This window comes from Odontesthes bonariensis, chromosome 11 (genome assembly GCF_027942865.1).
Source record: "Odontesthes bonariensis isolate fOdoBon6 chromosome 11, fOdoBon6.hap1, whole genome shotgun sequence".
Taxonomy (NCBI): Eukaryota; Metazoa; Chordata; class Actinopteri; order Atheriniformes; family Atherinopsidae; genus Odontesthes; species Odontesthes bonariensis.
In genome coordinates, this window is record NC_134516.1 from 35,486,612 (window position 1) to 35,506,877 (window position 20,266).

General features: G+C 44.7%; 3 non-coding genes across 3 annotated transcripts; 2 read left to right on the forward strand and 1 right to left on the reverse strand.

The window, feature by feature from the left end:
- The first annotated feature begins 3,366 nt into the window (after positions 1–3,366).
- Positions 3,367–3,439, forward strand: trnak-uuu (transfer RNA lysine (anticodon UUU)). Its single transcript has one exon. It is a non-coding gene; the product is annotated as a tRNA-Lys (tRNA).
- A 2,040-nt stretch (positions 3,440–5,479) lies between these two features.
- LOC142393465 (5S ribosomal RNA) lies at positions 5,480–5,598 on the reverse strand. Its single transcript, XR_012772069.1, has one exon. It is a non-coding gene; the product is annotated as a 5S ribosomal RNA (ribosomal RNA).
- Positions 5,599–5,956: 358 nt separating this feature from the next.
- On the forward strand, positions 5,957–6,075 carry LOC142392982 (5S ribosomal RNA). Its single transcript, XR_012771608.1, has one exon. It is a non-coding gene; the product is annotated as a 5S ribosomal RNA (ribosomal RNA).
- Positions 6,076–20,266: the final 14,191 nt, after the last annotated feature.

The following is a 20,266-nucleotide window of genomic DNA, read 5'->3' on the forward strand; positions in this document are numbered from 1 at the left end:
AGCACAATATGCAGCAGTGGAATCTTCTGATAGAGCTCAAGGCCACACCTTTACCCACTGCTGTGGGAGAGCTGCAGTTGGCTTTTCAGCCATTTTTAGTTGGGAATGCATTCCAAGCTGAAGCCGTCAAGACCTTCACAAGCTCACCTTTGAGCAGCTACTGTCCTTAAGTTAATGCCAACACCTTATTTATAGGATTAAGTCATGTCAACCTGTCAGGCCCTCAACTATCCCCTCCAACCCACAACTGGATGACCCAGAGACAGCTAGGAGCCATTTGATGGAGCAACAAGGTATTCAAGTTAAAGCCATTTATTCAAGCGGCAGCAGCAGCGATGCCTCTAGAATATGCAGATCTGCAAGACAAAGAAAGTCAGTCACCTACCAGCAGCTACAGAGAGCACACATGCAGAGTAAAATGAGCCTCACCAGAAAGATCCTCAGAAGCCGCTCTGAACTGGAACCTTGTGCTGAGATGTTTTGCCGTGGTCTGGCTCAGATTCTGTTGGGCTGTAGCGGAACTGGCTGAACAGCACACGCTTCTGGTTGTAGCGGGACCGAGATTTGTAAGCGTAGACTTGATCCTCGTCGGTCACAGGAGTGAAGACTGGCTCGTCCTCGCCGCTGGTGTCAGATGAAAGGCTCCAGCTCCCATCTTCAAACTGGTAATTGCTGCCAGGAGCTCCAGACTGACCTCCCTGAGCGCCATGCTGCTGTGCTGCAGAACCACTGGTTCCAGCTGCTTTCTGATACGTTGGCTTAGATAGAGCTTGCCCATAAACTGAATACATGGGTGAGGAAACGGAGAATTAAGATCAGCCTTCCATTTACACCCCGAGTCAAATTAAACTGCTTTTAGTTGCTGAGCTTTGATTGGGATTAGCTTACCGCTTTGTGCAGGAATGCAGGTGATGCTTCCAATCAGCACACAAGAAATCCACAAAACCCTGCAGAAACAGGGACATCTCATATGAAGTTCTGAGTACATTTAGAGACCAGTGGGGTCCAACCACCACCTCCCCTTAACATGCCCAGTCCTGTTGAGCTTAGCTGCATATTCATAGTGTAATGCTGCCACCAAATGAGGTTCTGCTTGCCTCAGACATTTAAGGCAGCAGAGGTTCAGTGCCACCACTTAGAAGCACTGGGATAGACTAGAAGTTACTCACCTCATTCTGGTGCAATATAATTAAAGCTTGCCTGGGACCTGCTGCTGCCAAACTGCACTAACACAAAGTTCAGAGCCCTGTGACACTAACCTGAAGCTGCAGGAGCTGCTTTCATATGATCCTCAGTGCAGAGGGAACTGATTGCTCAGCGGTAACAGCTGCTGCTGAAAGCTGCAAGGCTGCAGTTAACTGGCAACAATGGACTAACATATGGAGCATCTCAGTGTTATGTCAATAAATAGATAATAATCAGGAACTCTTGTGAGTATTATGTATTTTATTTACATGTATAAATATTATATTATAAAAATAAATTATCAAATATTCTGAACTGCTGATATACGTGATAATAATAACAATAACAACGGTAGCTGCTCTCAACAGTGAAATCTCTCTCATAGTTCATTATTAGTAGGCTAATTGATGAATAAACATCCTGCTGCTGAATATGTGTTTAAAAAATAAATAAATCAGAAGGAAACCTGCAGAAGAAAGTCTTCTAACAGCTGTCTCTCTGTGTTTATTGGCATACAGCACGGTTAGTGAGATCCAGATCCATGTGGGCACTCAGGACGGATTTAAATAGCGACTCTGAATGGACGGTAAACCCGCACTGAAGGCCCAGTGAGCCAAAGCACGGCCGCCACTGAAACATATATTTGAAACCTGTCAATATGCTAACTTTGCGTGTTTACCTCTATAACTGGTGTTATATGTAAAACAGAGCACATGGTCAATTAGCTTTTTAAAAATCTTTATTTTAAAGAAAACGATCAAAACAGAGTTTTTCTGGAAGAGATTTAAATAAGTTCTGAATATGCATTGAAGAGAGGTTACATTTGAGTCTATTTTCTTTGTACAAAACTTAAAGCAAAAACCTGAAGTCTGCACACTGAGGAAAACTGGTTTTGAGGATATTTATGATATTTCCTCCTAATAACCAACTTGGGTCGGTGTCCCCAGTGGAACATTTTATGTGTAGTCTGCAGGTTTCATGTTTTCAGCTGGAGATGGATGCTTTTTGTTCTGTATGTTACATATTTTTATCTTGATCAGGACATTCAGAACGCTTGCATGCACAGGTAAGTCCAGCTTCAGTTCCAGGTGTACTCGTCCATTTAACTGGACCACCATGTTGTCCCAGCGTACATGCACGGGATAGACTGTGCAGGAAACCTTCATGACATTCTGCTGCCTCTAACTTTCTCTGTGGGACATCACGCTGCATGTAAGTGCAGCTGAAATCGCTGCCAACATGTTGTCTTTAAGTCACCTGAAGGGGGATTTTCTCACATGAGGCTGCGGTTATAAAATCAGGATTTTATTAGAGCAGAGCGACAGTCTGGACATGCTTTAAGTGACCACGAGTTGACACGTAGTCTTAATGGGCTGATTTTCAGTTTAGCCGTCTGACAGAAGAAACAGAAAAATATGTGGATGAGATCAGCTTTATTGGGAATTTGGCTGGAAATATACACTCATTCTTTCCTGTTTTTACTAAAAGATGCAGAAATATTAAACTCTGTAACATGTGTTCAGTGCACCAACCCATGCCAACTCAGTTAGCATACATACAGTTATAGGAATAGTTTACTGAATGTCCCATCTTGTAGACAGCCTCAGTGTTGCATTTCCAGTCCAGTCTGCTGTCCAGGTGAACCCTCAGGTATCTGTAATCCTCAACCACCTCTTCACCGAGGATGGAGACGTGTTCAGCTGACTGCTGCTCCTCCTAAAATCCACAATCATCTCTTTTGTTTGTATTCAGATGAGGCGATAGTTTATTTTCCTATAGATGTGATAGTTTCATGTAGATGTGCTGAGGTGTGACAGGGAAGCTGTTGGTACATGGAGGATGTGAGGTCTGTAGCAGGAGGCAGCAGCATGCTGAGTTTGTCTGAACTCTTCCATCTGTCTGATCCCACATTATCCCAAAGCCTGTGAGCTTTTCCATTCCTGACCACACATCCCTCACACTGTTCTGCTGCAGATAGTTTCCCACCGACTTGCTCTCTTCCTTTTTTCTTCACACTCCTCCTTAACTCCCTGTTTCCCTCCATGAAGGCCTTCTTCTTTATGCTCAGTGGCTGCAACACAAGTTCACATCAACCAGGCGTTTGTTCAGAAAACAGCGTCACAGCTTTGGACTCAGGAAGTGTTTCAGATGTCAGCTGTCACTCAGACACACTCTCATAGGGCCTGGATAGCTCAGTTGGTAGAGCATCAGACTTTTAATCTGAGGGTCCAGGGTTCAAGTCCCTGTTCAGGTGTAGAAATGTAATTTACCACTTAACCTGTACTTCCCTCTATGCCTGCACTCTGTTTCTACACTGTCACCTCTGACAGAGCCTGGCTGATGCTTTTCCTTCTATGTAGCTTTGCTGTTAGCTGCATCGTTATATCCTCATTTGTAAGTTATATAAACTATAGAATAATTCTATAGAAACTATAGAAATCACCTTAAATACACCAGCTGCAGAGTGTTGATCACATTCACTGAAACTACAACAGGTTAAGAGCATTTATCATGAATAGCTCTGCTTTATATCAGGGCTTCTTTTCACTTAGATTTCACTATTTGGACAATCTGTAATGAATGAACACCCAGAACAGAACACAAGACATTACAGAGATAAATCAACGTTGGTGCAGTTTAAACAACAAGGGCATTGTTTGCTTCATTTAAGTGGCAATAAAACAAAGCACTTCATCAGAAAAATCAGTGTCAGAAATATATTTTGTAAAGGCCTCAAGAGACATAGATGTTGGAGGAAGTTGCGTAAACTGTGATGATGTCACAAGTTCAGTGGCAGTGGTGCTTCCAGCTTCTCTGGAGTTTGGTGTGTTCCACATAAGGAGCAGTATTCTTTAGTATTTCAGCTTTAGACTGACAACATTTGCTGCTCAGTTTTCCTCTGAGCCACAGAGATGCTCAGCTTTCATTGTGTCCAATAACTGCAGCTTCTAAAGTGGATTTCATAGCACTGCTGCATCTCTGACAGTTATCAGATCATTTGGGTGGAAACACATACATCACAACCCTCTGAATCTGCTTTCAGTCCCACCTGAACAGTCTCTCAGTTTCAGACACAAAATGTGTCTTTTAGTTTGAATCTCAGCTGATATCTCCAACAACTGTAGAGGGACTCATATCATTTCACCAGCTGGTGTGATAAACTTACAGAAACAGCTCAGGAGCAGCACCGGGGATCTTTTGGGAGAAAAGGAGATTCTCTCCATGCTGATAGAGCTGGTGATAAATGAGTTTATGGATCCTACATATTACAGAGTAAAACAATAATAAAGGTGCTTTCTGAGCCTTGACATCTTTTTCTTTTATTAGAAAAATGTTACAAATTTGAATCCCATGGAGGGAGCCAATGAAGTAAAGATTGATGCATAAAAGCATTAAAAACCTCTCCTGTAAGTTCTCTGTTCAAGTTTTATTTAGGTTCAGCTGCATGTTTCTCTTTATGGAATCTTTAAGCCCTCATAGATCAGTCTGATCCCAACAGAAGTCTGGCAGGTTTACTTGGTTGCTGTATTTCACTAAAGCAGGACTCTGAGCAGGGCCCTCCGCTAACAGGCTCCTCTCCTTTAGAGCCAGTGGCAGGGTTGGCTTTGGGAGGTGACGTTGCTCTGTGCTTTAAACAGCAGGCTTTAATCCACCAAACTTCAGTTGCTTTATGATCTGCTTTTCAGAGGACTAAATAAATAACACCACTGACTAAACCTTCAACTTTAACCTGAACTAAGCACAAGTTTGACTGGTTTGGATACGGTCAGGATCACACTCATTGGACACATAGAGGATCTGATTTACTTCCTTTACTTCTTCATTTGCTGTTCCAGAGAGAAGAGCTGTAGGACAGCACATCTGAGCGTCTGGAAGAATAGCTCAGACTGTTTGGAGAATGTTTTCAACCTCAGAGGTTCTGGGATCAAACCTTATGACTCAGTGAAGTTTCAGCTCCAAACACTAAAAATATGATTTGAAAAACACTCCAGAAACATCTTCAAGTGTGAAGGTGGCTTGGTGAGTTTCACAGAGACCATAACTTGCCAGTGGTGCAACAGCTGGTTCAAATCCTGCCTGTTATCTTCAGGATAACGTTACATTCAATGGAACAAACTCTCCATCCTTCCATTTGCTTTACATGGTTTCGGGGGGGCTGGAGCCTATCTGCCACAGAAACTCATCAACATTTGAATCCAACAACAAGTCTGAAACTAAATGAAAAACTGCAGTGTGTCTGTGGCACAGGGTGATGGTCAGATGTTACATGCAGGCCGCAGAGAGAAGAGAAAAAAGCTTACTGCACCTGGTATTCCCAAGCGGTCTCCCATCCAAGTACTAACCAGGCCCGACCCTGCATGGCTTCCGAGATCGGACGAGATCGGGCGTGTTCAGGGCGGTGTGGCCGTAAGCCACAGTCCCTGTGACAAATATATGTTATATAGGTGCTGGAACCATACCTTTCCCCTATTTTTACCAGAGAGCTGGCTTGAGAGGCTGCTGTTGAGCCTGCACGTTGACTTCCCTGATGTGATTGTTCTCTGCAGCTGAAAATGGGACTCTCAGATAACTTAGTGTCTGTCAAAAGCCTCTGTTCCCTGTGTGTAGTTTTGTGTCCGTTGTCATATAGAGAAACCAGGGAAGCTCAATCCCACGACATGCTCATAAACTGCGTCTTCTCTAAACAGTATAGTTCTATTTTAGAAGTCAGAATACAATAACAGATTCTGTTTCAGAATCTATAAAAAGCTGGTTTGTGATTCCTTTGCTGGCTTACGGCCACACCACCCTGAACACGCCTGATCTCATCAGATCTCAGAAGCCAAGCAGAGTCGGGCCTGGTTAGTACTTGGATGGGAGACCGCCCGGGAATACCAGGTGCTGTAAGCCTTTTGGCTTCTCCAGGCGCATGCAGTTTGGCTACGTCAAATGCAAAACTAGTCCCTGTTTGACTTTTTGGAACTTGTCCTTTCTCAGGACAAAGTTAAATGTATGAGGATCAAAGCCAACAATGGCCTGGGACATCTCAGCAGATCCAGGATCAGCAACATGGAGACTGAGAGCCAAACAGAAACAGATGTGTCTGCCAACCAATCAGCAGCAGCCCAAGCTGGTTAACTTCCTGGTGTCTGTGTGTGTGTCTGTCACATCGTGGGAACCACCACCTGACAGCACACTCACAGCGTGGGGACCATAATCTTCGTGGGGACCAAAATGCTGGTCCCCACCAAGAAGAGCATTGAATCCTTAGAAAAAAAGGCCCTGTCAAATTTTTAGGGTCTACCCCACATGAATGAAAACCGGTTTTGTGTGTTTAAAGGTTGGGTAGGGGATCTTTTTCTGGAACATTTTTTTACATATTGCTTGAAATACTCTTCACACCCCCATTGCAACCAATTAATTAAAAGTTTTGACACAAATATGAAAAGTTTTAGTGGCCTCTACAGGGTTGCCAACTTTTCCAAAAACCTTGGAGTGAGATTTCAGCGGGTCGGTTCGCGACACGCATCTCAGAAGTTGTTCCACATTACAGATATATATATATCTGTATGATATGATCTAGATACATGTATACATTTTATGAATATGCAATAGTGCAGAGTGTGGAGCCTTCCTCTAGAAAATTTAGCATTTCTTAAATGCAATTTCTTCCATTCTAGTCGATTTTAGGGTGACTATTTAGTAGTGGTGGGCATAGATTAATTTTTTTAATCTAGATTAATCTCACTGAAATCTTGAAATTAATCTATATTAATCTAGATTAAAATGGCTCATTCAGGGGTCCGACAATCCGTGGGGTTCGCGGAAACAGACGTGTAAACTTTAGTTCCTATCCAAACAATAGTCGTTTATTCCTGAGACTGTTGCAATTGTCGTGTCGAGTGCTTATATACAATAGTGTAGTAACCCCACGCATACCTTTCTCACTGGAATTAAGTTTTATTTCGGATTTATTTCGGATTTTATTTTGAATTTAGTTTCTTTTTCACAGCTGCCTCTGCTATTCCTGCTCTTCTCAGGTGTACATAATGTAGTTTTAATTAATTTGTAACGTGATGTATATCTTGTATAACAAATTGTAAATAACAACACGTTTATTCGTGTCCCTGCCCTCACTTTCCTCGTGTTTTTTTCTTGCGGGGGTGCTGCACAGCCGCCTTTAAGAATTGAACATTCTAAATGTGACGTCACGAGCTACCAAAGCTACCAAAGCTACCAAAGCAAATTCTCAAGCGAAGCTTCTCCAGCGAGGTCGCTCTTGGTGTACACGCAGCAGGCAGACCAGCTAAAGGCTGATTCTTACTCGGCGCGACCTCGCTCATACTAGCTGGTCGCAAATGGCGCAAACGGTCACGTGTCCCAAAATTCCGCCACGCCCCCCGTCGCAAGCTAGAAAATCCTCGCGCGGCGCAAGGGCGCGCACACAACTTTTTTTCTGACTTCACGCGCGCTCAACCGGAAACAGCTGACCAAGAAAAAGAAAAAATGAACACTGCAGAGACCGCGGTGACCGAGAGGGTGCCCCTCTACAAACATCTGTATGACACGTCTATGAAGTTACACTGGGACAACGTTTGACAAAGTTCGTCTTGTTGCAAAGGACGAACATTCCACCTTCTCTTCTGTTTTTGCCGCAGCCGCTTAGCTCTGAGATACATATACAGTTCTACACCCAGAGTAAATTCATTCCGCATCAGATGTGCCAGCCTCTGCTGACGTGACACCACAGGTGGCATTGTGTGTGCTTTCTTCATATGCTTTTCAGCTTGTTTCCTCAACAGTGACGCTCGCTGGTCTGGAGAGAACTGCAAATGTGACGCATTCTCGGCGCAAACTGCGCTTATGAGCTGAAGGAACTGTGAAGGGGCTGGCGCTTTCGATGACGTCATTAATGGTTCTCGAGCCAGAACAGTTGCGCGTTTGCGCCGAGTATGAATCAGCCTTTATTCACATGCATGGCTCCAGCAGTTTCTCTAGCTTCGCCAACTTCTCATATTCAGCACTTGTTGGGAGGGCCAGGTGGTGCTGCTGTTGCGTTGTGTGCAGTGCGTCTCTGTTGCGCCACACGCGCAGTATCCTCCCTGCGGCCACCATATTAGGAGCGCTGTCTGTTCCAACAGAGCAGATTTTGTCAACTATCCCCCACAGATTAGCGACCTCCATAAACTGCCTAGCACAGGATCTGCAAAGTGGCGTTCTTCTGTTTTCATCACACCTAACGGCAGACAAAGTACATCGGCCTACACCCGAGCTAAAATATCAAGGTAAAAGTCATCACAGTTTGCTTAGGCTACCTATTTTGACCCAGTTCCCAACCCAACTTTGAGAATAGATTAACGGCGATATTTTTTATATCGCCCGATAAGACTCTCAAATTATCGCAGCACGTTAACGCCGATAACGGCCCACCACTACTATTTAGACATGGCAAATCCTAAATTCGCTTGAATCGAATAACACTACATTGCTGTAGTGAGACAGCGCTGCGTTACCAATCAGATTTCGCCTTGGCAAACCAACGTCACTGACGTACCGACTGACGTACCGACTGACGTAATGACAAGCCATTTCCAGCAAATCAACACTCAGAGAGGGATTAGACACTCTGCTGCAAGGGCGTAATAATGGTGTTGACATTGGTGGGGACATAATTTGCCACTCCACCACCAACTAAGTTTGAGGGACATCTCATTTGTGTGGGGGGTCTGGGGGTCCTCCCCCAGAAATTTTTTTATTTCTTAGATGCAATTTCCTGCATTTTAACCAATTCTGGGGTGAATAATGGCAAATCCCATCTGATTCACAGCCCTCTGATTTTTTTTTAATGTAAACCATAATGGCAAGATTGAGAATTGATTTTTTTATGCAAGTCATTCAAGTTTCTGGTGACTTCAACATTATCCCAGGCCCAAGCAGACATTGCCACAGAAAGATGTTTAATGTGTGTTATGTGTGTTATGTGTTTCTGAAATTTCAGGATCTGTAAGTTGATGAGTTTGGGTGCATTTTATATAAAATATCAACTGATGAAGTTTTGAAAGTGCACACTGCAAAGATAAGTGTGAAAAGTGTGAACAATAAAAGTGGAAATGTACAATTTTTGAAAAATGTAGGCGGATGACTACTTAGCATTAGCAACAAGCATTTATTAGCTCTGCACAGTTCCCACAAAAATAAAACACCAGCTGTCAAAAGTAGCTAACGAAAATAATGCATTTCGCCAAACACAGACTTTTGTGCAAGTTAGCACCAGAACTGATATAGTTCATCATAAACAAACTCAAAATAAGGCTCAAAGTGCTAAAAACCGGAATATGCCTTTAACAATAACATACCTTGTAAATGTATTACCAGAGAGTCTCTATTATGAGGAGAGGGGAAACTGGCGGCTATTTCCGGGTGGTACTGCACTCTAGGGGCGCCAACGAAGCAGTGCAGAGCACGCCGAACTCTATGGTGGTACTATGAAATCCACCTTAGATCCAGCCATTGCTTTGGATAGAATTTTTTATATTTTTTCATTTTCATTTTCCTAAAGGAAGGATAAATTATCCTTTCAAACGGCACTTGGTTTGATTTTTTTAGACTCACTAGATTTGTTTAAAATACACATTTATTGTCAGTATTGCATCCAGAGTGACGTCACGCATGTGGCATCACTTTACGGCATGGTCAGTCCTAGCGCTGAGCTAGCAGAGAGGTGTTAGCTCAAATAGTTACAGATTTCAGCACAGCCCTTTTACATACTCTCTGACTAGCCTCTGGTTTAACTTTGGTTGTTGTTAGCGGCACCAGGTTAGCACTCTGGCACAGTGGACGAGTGCCGTAAAGCAGCCGGTCGTAATCTGCTGTGCGTTCTTCAGATTCCGTTAGCAAAATGCTAGCGGAGACTGACTCGCAAATGCCAGACCTGTAAGAAAACAGAAAGATATAACTCCCAGGTTATTGTACTTTTGATATAAATCCACATCGCTCTGTCAGAAATCACAGTAATATTTTCAGGTTTCAGTCGCTAGCGGGGACATTTTTTGAGTTATTAGCGCCAGCCCTATGGAAAATGGTCATTCTGCACTCGCTCGCCAGCGCCCCCAGAGAAAATCAACTGAACTGCAGCCACATTTTTTATAATGGGGCGAATAGGAAGTGGAACGGCTGTCTGTAAAAGGGCTGTGGTATTACTCTCATCCATCAGACTTTCTCAAGCTGTACCGCTGTTTCTCTTCTTCTGCTGCTGACTCTGGATGCAGCGCAGAGGGTTCAGTGGCGCTCATTAGCGCCGACTAGCGGCGGGGAGGAGTATTCGCGGCTCAAGGTCGCATTATTAGTTTTTGCCGTGTGAAATGTGATGTGTGGCGTGTGTGCGTGTGAAAACAGGCAAAAGAGTGTGTCACACGGTGAAACCGTGAGAGTTGGTAGCTCTGCCTCTAGAACGTACAATCTAGGAAAAACACTATCCAATCATACTGAACGGACCGTTAACAATGATTGGATTCTGATGCCGTCTATCAAACTGCAATCTGCTCCTCCCTCCCCCTCCCTCCCCCTGTGCGCGTACCCTGCTTCGTGAACGAATTACGCATCCAGAAGCTTGGCAGGAAGCTAAACTAGAGCCAGCTTGGCTAGCACCTAGCATTATTAAACGTATAGTTAGCATAAACTAAATACTAAATACTAAATATGGCAACGATCGATGCTTGCTGTCAGAACAGCGCTCGTGCACCTTCGTGCTCGTGCGCGTCCATGTACTCTAGAGGCGTGCCTTCGGGGGGAAAGTGAAGAAAAGGGTTGGGACTTTTTACCTGTGTATTTTCAAAATGCAGCTTCGCTGGACTCAAAATCCAGGATCTCCTACCCTACCTTTAAGTGTGCTTACATGAGGTTAACTCAGTACTGCCACCAACTGGTCGGACCTAGGTAGGATCGAACACACACTTGACACACACTTGGTTCATCTGCGCATGTGCAGGCTGCTGTTGGCTGCTAAAGGTAAGTCATGACTTAAGATTCATTTCAGTGAGACAATTTGCTATTATTCAATCTGCAAGTCATCAAATCACAAAGAAACGTTTTAATACCGTTAAAAGCCCACATCAGATACCCAAAGTTAACATGAAATATTTAATCAGCCTTAACCGACAAGCCTGGGGCGCAGTGCACGTGAGCAACATGTTTAGTGACAGCGACAACGGTGAGTTCATACACTAAGAGTGACTTTAGTTTTCTCTTCTGACCATCATGCAGCTATTCATTTAGACATAGAGAGAAATTAGTTGCATAGTTGAGCAACTAGTGCTAACTAATAGGCTACTAGACGAGCCTGGTGCTCGCGGCGGCTGCGTGGAGCACCAGGCTCGGCCCCGCGGCTCACGCTCCTCGGCGGCTCCGTTGCGAGCCATCGATGGGCTACCGATGGAGACGCGCCGCCTCCGTGAGCCGGAGGACAGGCGGACAGAGGAGGACAGCCGGACAGAGGAGGACAGGCGGACAGAGGAGGACAGGCGGACAGAGGAGGACTGGCGGACAGAGGAGGGCAGCCGCGGAGCCACGGAGCGTGAGCTCCACGCACAGTGACAGCGAGTGAAAGGGTGAGGTGACACACTGAGACTGACTTGCTCTTGTTCAGAGCATCACGCAGCTATTGAGAAGCTGAAAATGTATGGGTAGTTGTTTTTAAAAAGTTAAACATTTGGTAAAAGAGTGAAATCTTTAGTGTTGAGAGAGAGCTACTTGCATTAAACATTTGTACATGTTATGTAACAGCATGTATATACGTCTGTAAGCACATGTTTCTGCATTGTTATATGTGGAGGTGTCTGTGATGTATTAAACATGATTGGGGATTGGGTAATTTCTAAGTCTATTTAAGGACACCTGGGACACCTGTACTGACTTCCTGTTTTGACCCCCAAGTAAAGACAACTCACAGCAAAAGAGCTGGCTGTTTCCGCGTGCGTTATTTTGGAATGAAAATACATCACAGAAAACTGGCGACGAGAATAAAAACGGAAAGTCAAAGGGATGGCTTTAATTGGGACAATAGGAGAATTTGTCCCGAAGTCGGAGTCCTGGACGGCGTATACGGAAAGACTGGAGCAGTTCTTCCAGGCGAATGGAATTAAAGAGGAGAAACAGGTGGCCACATTGCTGAGCGTAATGGGACCAACCACCTATGGACTTTTAAGAAATTTAGTGCAGCCAGCTAAACCGAAGGACAAAACATTTGCCGAAATTGTGAGTACATTGACCACGCATTTTGAGCCTGAGCCCCTACTGATAGCGGAGAGATTCCGTTTCAATCGCCGTAATCAGAAGCCAGACGAAAGTGTCACTAATTACGCAGCTGAGCTGAAGCAGTGCGCATTACATTGTCAGTTTGGTGCCACGCTAGATGACGCGCTACGGGATCGATTAGTGAGTGGCATAAGGAATGAAGCGTGCCAGCGAAAATTGCTTTCGGAAGATAAATTAACTTTTGCCAGAGCGTTCGAGATTGCTGTAAGTATGGAGACAGCCGCGAAGGACGCCGAGCAGCTCCAGAGACCAGACTCCTGCGCGGAGACCGTGCACAGGGTGGAGACACGTTCCTTCAACTCGATGGGGAGAAACCGGTGTTACCGGTGCCACGGTACAAATCACAGTCATAGTGTGTGCTACTTCAAAGACGCGAAATGCCACGGGTGTGGGAAAACCGGACATATTAAAAAGGCTTGCAGAGCTACAACTACTGCTGCCCAACCAAATAGGAGACGCCATGAAGCCGAAAGGAACACAAAGTATGTGGAAGCAGAAGATGATGAATTGCCAATTTTCACACTAGCCAGTGGAGACTGCAAACAACCTTTCAACACGCACTTTAAAGTGAATGGCCAAGACATCGAGATGGAAATCGACACTGGCGCTGCCGTGAGTATTATTTCTGAAACCATGTACTTGACGCATTTCCCAGAGCAACCTCTAGATGTCGCTAGTGTTAAGCTAAAAACGTACACCGGAGAAACTATGCCTGTGGTAGGTCAGTTTGAAGCCACAGTTGGCTATAAGCAGCAAAGAGAGCAGCTACCACTTATTGTAGTGAAAGGTCCTGGCCCTGCACTATGTGGCAGAAACTGGCTACAGAAAATTATACTGGATTGGAAGGAAATAAAACATGTGAGTGAGATGCATGAACCAAGGTCCATAGAGGATGTGCTTCAGTTACACTCAGAAGTGTTTAACGAAGAACTGGGCACGCTGCGTGACTTCAAAGCTAAGATTCTTGTAAATCCAGATGTCCCCCCCAAAGTTTTGCAAGAGCCGCTCATTGCCGTTTGCCATGAAAGCCAGGGTGGATGCAGAACTAGACCGGCTGGAGAAGACCGGCATAATATCACCAGTTAAGCATAGCGAGTGGGCTGCACCAGTAGTGCCTGTAGTCAAGAAAGACAATACAATTCGCCTGTGTGGGGATTACAAATTAACAGTTAATCAAGCTGCTAATACTGAAACTTACCCCCTGCCTCGCGTTGAGGAGCTGATGGCGACCTTAAGTGGAGGAAAAATATTCTCAAAAATTGATCTGGCTGCAGCATACCAGCAAGTGCTGCTGGAAGAGGAGTCAAAAAAGCTACTGACCATCAACACACACCGAGGTCTCTTTGTGTACAATAGGTTAGCTTTTGGAGTCAGCTCTGCCCCCTCCATTTTTCAACGTATTATGGAGAATCTCCTAAAAGATCTTGATGTAGTTACTTATTTGGATGATTTACTTGTAACGGGAAGAAATGAACGAGACCACTTGCAGAAGCTACAAAAGGTGTTACAGAGACTTCAGGAATGTGGCCTAAGAGTGAAGAAATCCAAATGCGAGTTTGGGAAAAAGGAGATTGAATACCTGGGCCATGTACTGGATAGCCAAGGCCTTCATCCATCTCCAGATAAGGTAAAGGCCATCAAGGAGGCCCCAGCGCCCTCCTCAATGAGGGAACTCAGAGCATTTCTAGGCCTAGTCAATTACTATTGGCGTTTTATGCCAAACCAAAGCACCGTGTTGGCTCCCCTCTACAGACTGTTAAAAGAACAAGTTAGCTGGGAGTGGAAGAAACCACAGCAAAAAGCCTTTGAGAAGTGCAAAGAATTGTTAGCAAGTGATCAGGTACTCATGCACTACAATCCAGACTTACCTCTTGTACTGGCCTGTGATTCATCAGCCTACGGCATAGGGGCTGTCATTCAACATGAATTGCCATCAGGAGAGAAGAGGCCCATTGCATATGCATCTCGTACGCTGGCCCCTGCTGAAAGAAACTACTCCCAAATAGAAAAAGAGGGATTGTCTGTGATATTTGGAGTAAAAAAGTTCCACCAGTACTTATGGGGAAGGAGATTTAAAATAGTTACTGACCACAAACCCTTGCTGACTCTTTTTGGAGAGCACAAATGTTTACCCACTATGGCTGCAGCACGAATTCAAAGATGGGCAATCATACTGTCTGCTTATGACTATACCATTGAGTACTGTGGATCTGAGAAACACAGCAATGCAGATGGACTGTCAAGAGTCCCTTTACCAGAGACAAGTGATGCCGGAACAGCAGCCATCTCAGAGAGCATTCATGCACTGTTAACTGAGCACCTAGAGCAAGCACCCTTGGATGCTGACCAAGTAGCACGCGCCACACGGACAGACGTGGTGCTGTCCAAAGTTCTGAAATTCATCATGAATGGTTGGCCAGTGATCGTGGATGCTACTTTGAAAGCCTTTCACTCACGCCGATGTGAACTGTCCATTGAACGTGGATGCGTCCTATGGGGAACCAGGGTCGTGCTACCAGAGAAACAGAAAAAAAACGTGTTAAAGGAGTTGCACTCTGGACACCAGGGTATTGTGAAGATGAAAGCCCTCGCACGCCAGTACGTGTGGTGGCCCAAGATCGATGGAGATCTAGAACAGGTATGCAAAGCCTGCCAGTCTTGCCTGATGGAACAACGGATGCCTCGCCAGGTACCATTACATCCATGGGAGTTTCCTGGCCAGAGCTGGAAAAGACTACACATAGACTTTGCTGGCCCCTTCCTAGGTCACACTTTTATGATAGTGGTGGATGCCTATTCCAAGTGGCTGGAGGTGTTCAAAATGCCATCCCTCACCTCACAAGCCACCATCACCAGACTGCGTAGACTGTTTGCAGCATACGGCCTTCCTGAGCATGTTGTCACGGACAACGGAACACAGTTCACATCTGAGGAATTCAAAACCTTCATGAGACAGAATGGAATCCTACACTCCACCAGTGCCCCTGGTCACCCTGCCAGCAATGGCCTCGCCGAAAGGTACGTGCAAACATTTAAAAATGGAATTAAGAAACTTGGACAGACTTCCATGGATTTAGAGGACAAGATCTCTGTGTTTCTAATGCAATACCGCTGTACTCCTAACTGTACTACAGGCCAGTCGCCTGCAGATTTGTTTTTGAACAGGCACATGCGCACCCGCCTGGACCTGATTCATCCCGATACAGCACTCACAGTTCGCAAGAAGCAGTACATGCAGAAGTTCTACCATGATCGACGAGCAGTGAGTAGATCTTTTTCTCAGGATGACCCTGTGTATCTGCAAAATACAGCAGGGGGAAGAGAGAAATGGATTCCAGGAGTGATAGTGGAGCAAACAGGACCAGTGTCTTACAGAGTTCAGGGGACAGACAGAGACATTACCTACAGGAGACATGGGGATCAGTTGAGATCTCGTGTCACAGCCGAGGAGCTGGATCTGAATACGGACTGTACACCTGCTGACATTGCTGACCAACCCATATCCGACCAGCCCATATCCGACCAGCCCATATCCGACCAGCCCAGTGTTCAGCTGGACATGCCAGCAGATGATGGTCCTCTGCACATGGACAGTGATGAGGTGCCAACTGCATCTCCAGGCTTGCGTCGCTCAGGCAGAGAACGGAAGCCACCTGAGCGTTATGTTCCTTAAGCTGCATAGTTACTTTTGCAGGGATGGATTTTACATTGGACTGCTTTTTGGTAACACAAAGTCCTTTTATTTAAAAGGGGGGTGATGTGATGTATTAAACATGATTGGGGATTGGGTAATTTCTAAGTCTATTTAAGGACACCTGGGACACCTGTACTGACTTCCTGTTTTGACCCCCAAGTAAAGACAACTCACAGCAAAAGAGCTGGCTGTTTCCGCGTGCGTTATTTTGGAATGAAAATACATCACAGTGTCAGGCCCAGCGAGTTTGCTGCAGCCTCATCAGTTTGGCTCAGAAGAGCTTCAGGCATTGGTGATGCTGCATGTTGAAAACAACGACGCCACCTCATCCGGGTGTGGGCGTGGCCAGGTGGCGAAGGTTATGTTTTTGCTTTGCTGCATTGACAGCCTTAACATCATTGTACGGTCTTGAAACTTGCCACACATGTCCACGCAAAGAAGCTCGTATTTATGTGATGGGTCTCATGTGTGGGCGAAGCTGCGTCCCTTAGACATTTTAAATACCTGCTGATGATGTATTTATATGAATGGGATTCTCACTCCTCTACACTTGACAGACAGCTGCACAGTGCATGTCTGACGGTGCCCAGTGCGACCCTGATGGCAGCTTGTGTGGGGCCCATCATTGCTGCTTGCACCTTTATTATAATTGTTTTGTGTTTAATCACAGGATTTCCAATGGCTGCGAGGAGGAGGAGGAAACCGCCATTACAAGATGAAATAGAACCTGCTGTCAAGGCACAGGACAAGACAGCAGAACTGGACGTAAAATACATCCATTCCTTTAAAGGTACTCTATTTGTGTGTTTATATTATACATTCAGGGTCCAAAATGAAAACCAGCCACCTGCAATAGGCAGGTAGATGACCTCGCTGGTATAAAATGTAAAACATTCTCTTTGTTTTGTGTTGCGGTATGAATCCAGCACACTTTAAATGTGGTGCATTTTCACCCCTCCAATCTGTAATCATAAGCCCCTTTCACACTGCGACCCGCTACCTTAGCATGTCCAAATTGCACCTTCGACCCGCGTCGAGCAATGTGAACGCTTGGCGTGTCAGGGTGACCCGTGTCGCCTGAAGCCGAGTTCAGGGGGCGTTGCCTAGTGGCAGAGCGTCACACGAAACACATAAAATGCTGCGCGTGTGCAATGACGTAGGCACAAGCCATGCGTCGGAGGTAGGGTTAAATACACCTGTCTGCATCAAATTTTTCAAACAAACGATGGCGGGACACCTTGAGAACTCGTTTTTGCAATTGTATATGCAGTTCATGGAGATGTTACTTTACGGTGCGTCTTGCTGCGTGGGAAACCGCGCTCTCCCATCTTTCTCGCCAGCCCTTCCAGCAGAGGTCCATCCGTCCCCGAGATGTGGCGGTAAATAACGTCCTCTGCTCGGAGGCTGAGGAGCTCGCGGACCTCCTTGTCTCCCCAGTTGGCCATATTAAAAAATGTCTCGAACTTGATGTAGGCTAAAACAGAGTAAAACTTGTCCTCACCTGTCGCTGTTGTTCTGAATCAGCTGTCCATTCTGTTTTTTAAACTCCTCACGCCACGCCCACGTCCGACCCGCGTCGATTGCATTCACATCAAACTCGGCTCGGCAAAAAGACTAGGGTCCGACGCGGGTCGAAAGGCGAGTCGAGTTGACGCGGCAGCCCGGGTCGGCAGTGTGAACGCAACAGCGGACACGCTAAATTCGTGAATTAAACGCGGGTTATTCGGCAGTGTGAAAGGGGCTAGTGTTTCTGACCGGCAGCCTTGCATGACCTTATCAGACTGAATACTAGCTGATGTTTGCTGAGTTGTCGTAGAGCCCATTTAATAGCATTTTTTCCCATATCTTTAGAGAGATGCATGTTAAATAAAAATGTTATCTATGTAGTAGCCCTTTATTAATGAGAGCTCTCGTTCTTTCATGTTCATGTGGTCATTGATTTGTTTAGAATAAATAGCTTCACCATTTTTAAGGTATGCTAAAATAACATGTAATCTGTCTAACCAGGTCGAAGGGTGTTTGCAAAAGCTCCTTTCAGTAAAGGTGACTTTGTGGTGGAGTACAGAGGACAACTAATAACCTCTGAAGAATCAGTAAGGAGGAGGACCTGTCACAGATCATGTGCTGTTTGATTTCCACTGGAAAGAAAAGAAGTGGTGCTAAGGTTTTGGTTGATTGTGAGATTTCTGCACAATTGAGTTTTTTCATAACAAAAACAAATGTGATATTTTTTTTTCAAGTTAGCGATCTGCAGCTATTAGTAAAATGGAGTTGTGGAAAAAAAACATGAGGTAATGTAATTAGTAATTAAATATTTCTGAGTATAATCATTCATTTTGTATCTTTCTCAAGTATTGATGCATCTCAAGAAGATGACAGTCTTGGACGACTTGTCAATGATGACCACAGACAGCCCAATTACAAAATAAAGAAGATCTTATCAGAGGGCAAACCATACCTCTGTTTATTTGCCTTGAGGGACATTCTACCGGAAGAAGAAATGACATATGACTATGGTGACAGCAACTGGCCATGGAGGAAACAGGTTTGTTATGAATGATAGTCAGTGTGAAGTCAAGAAAGTGTAATGATTGCAAAAAATGGCTTATTGTCAGATCTTTACATTCACTGCAGTGCTACAGCAGGCTACATACGTGTCACATCATTCATAGCCAAGTTGTATCGATGCAAAAATATTTGTTTAATTGATGAATGTGTTCCTGTTGAAGAGCTTTGCATTAATAGTATGTCATTATTTCAGTTATGTGCTGACAAGTCCTCTGATACCGAAGTCTCCAAAACAGCAGAGCAGACTGCTGAGAGACATTCACCTGCCATCATGGAGGTAAGAATCAGTTGTATTTCAATATTGTTTTTTTCTTTTTTTAGTGAAATATGTGCAAAGTTTACTATTGTGCATACTGTTTGTTTTGATTTAGTTTAGATCAGTCCCGCTCAGATGTCAAATATGTTTCCAAGCACAGTTGGGTTTTACTGATCAAGTGGGGACCGTCCAGTCATGTACTATGGCTGCTGTGTTACACACTTGTCAGGTGTCTTTTAGGTGCTCTTCTGGTGAGAGGCCTTAATGGTCATCTTTTAAAGACAAACCAACTAATGTGCAAATTCAAATTTGTTTAAAAACGGAAAGAAAAAAGAATCTGCAAAACCATGAAACACTACGGATTTTCCATGTCTCACTGATCGAACGCAAGACTCTACTTGATACATTCAACCACTCTGAAAAACACTGAGAAAAACCAACAAGCTTCAGTTGTGAGTCTATTCCTTTTGATGTATCAAGGAATGGATCGTTTGGTCAGAAATGGTTCGTTAATTTGGAAGCTCTAAGAATACATCAACCGAAGGGGAATTAGCTCAAATGGTGGAGTGCTCGCTTAGCATGTGAGAGGTAGCGGGATCGACGCCCGCATTCTCCAGTTGTCTTTCCTTTGTTCTTGTCCTCTGTGGAGGAAATGATTAACAGCTGGATGTGGCAAAGGTGGATGCAAACTGAGGCTACGGCTACACGAAAACGAAACGAGGTTTTTTTTTTTAAAACGGGTTCGAAAATTCTTGCGACCACACGGAAACGCGCTGCTGTCCAGACGAAAACGATGAAACGAGGCAGTACACACGCCACTGTGTCACGCCACGCTGTGAGACAATAGAGAAGTGTTAAAATTGGCTCCCAGCGTCAACGTGTGACTGACGCAAAAACGTTTTAGCTGTAACAATGGAAACGAAACGAGGCCGTTTTCAAACTTTCCCACTCTGGAACCCGTTTTCAAAAACTATCGTTTTGGGGTAGTGGGAACGCCGGCTCCGTGTGGCCGCGACAGCGAAACGATAAGAAAAAGTATCGTTTACAGTGAAAAACGTTTCCGTGTAGCCGCAGCCTGAAAGAAAGACAGCTCTTTCACATTAGTCTGAAGTCACACTCAAAATTCTTCATGATCGATTCAATCGCCCAAATGAACTTAGTGTAAGCAAATAAAAATATTGCAACAAAAGCATTGTTTGAAAAGCCTGCTTTTAATAAGTGCAATCATTAATATTAACAAACAAAACAACATGCAAAGCCTACAAGAATGA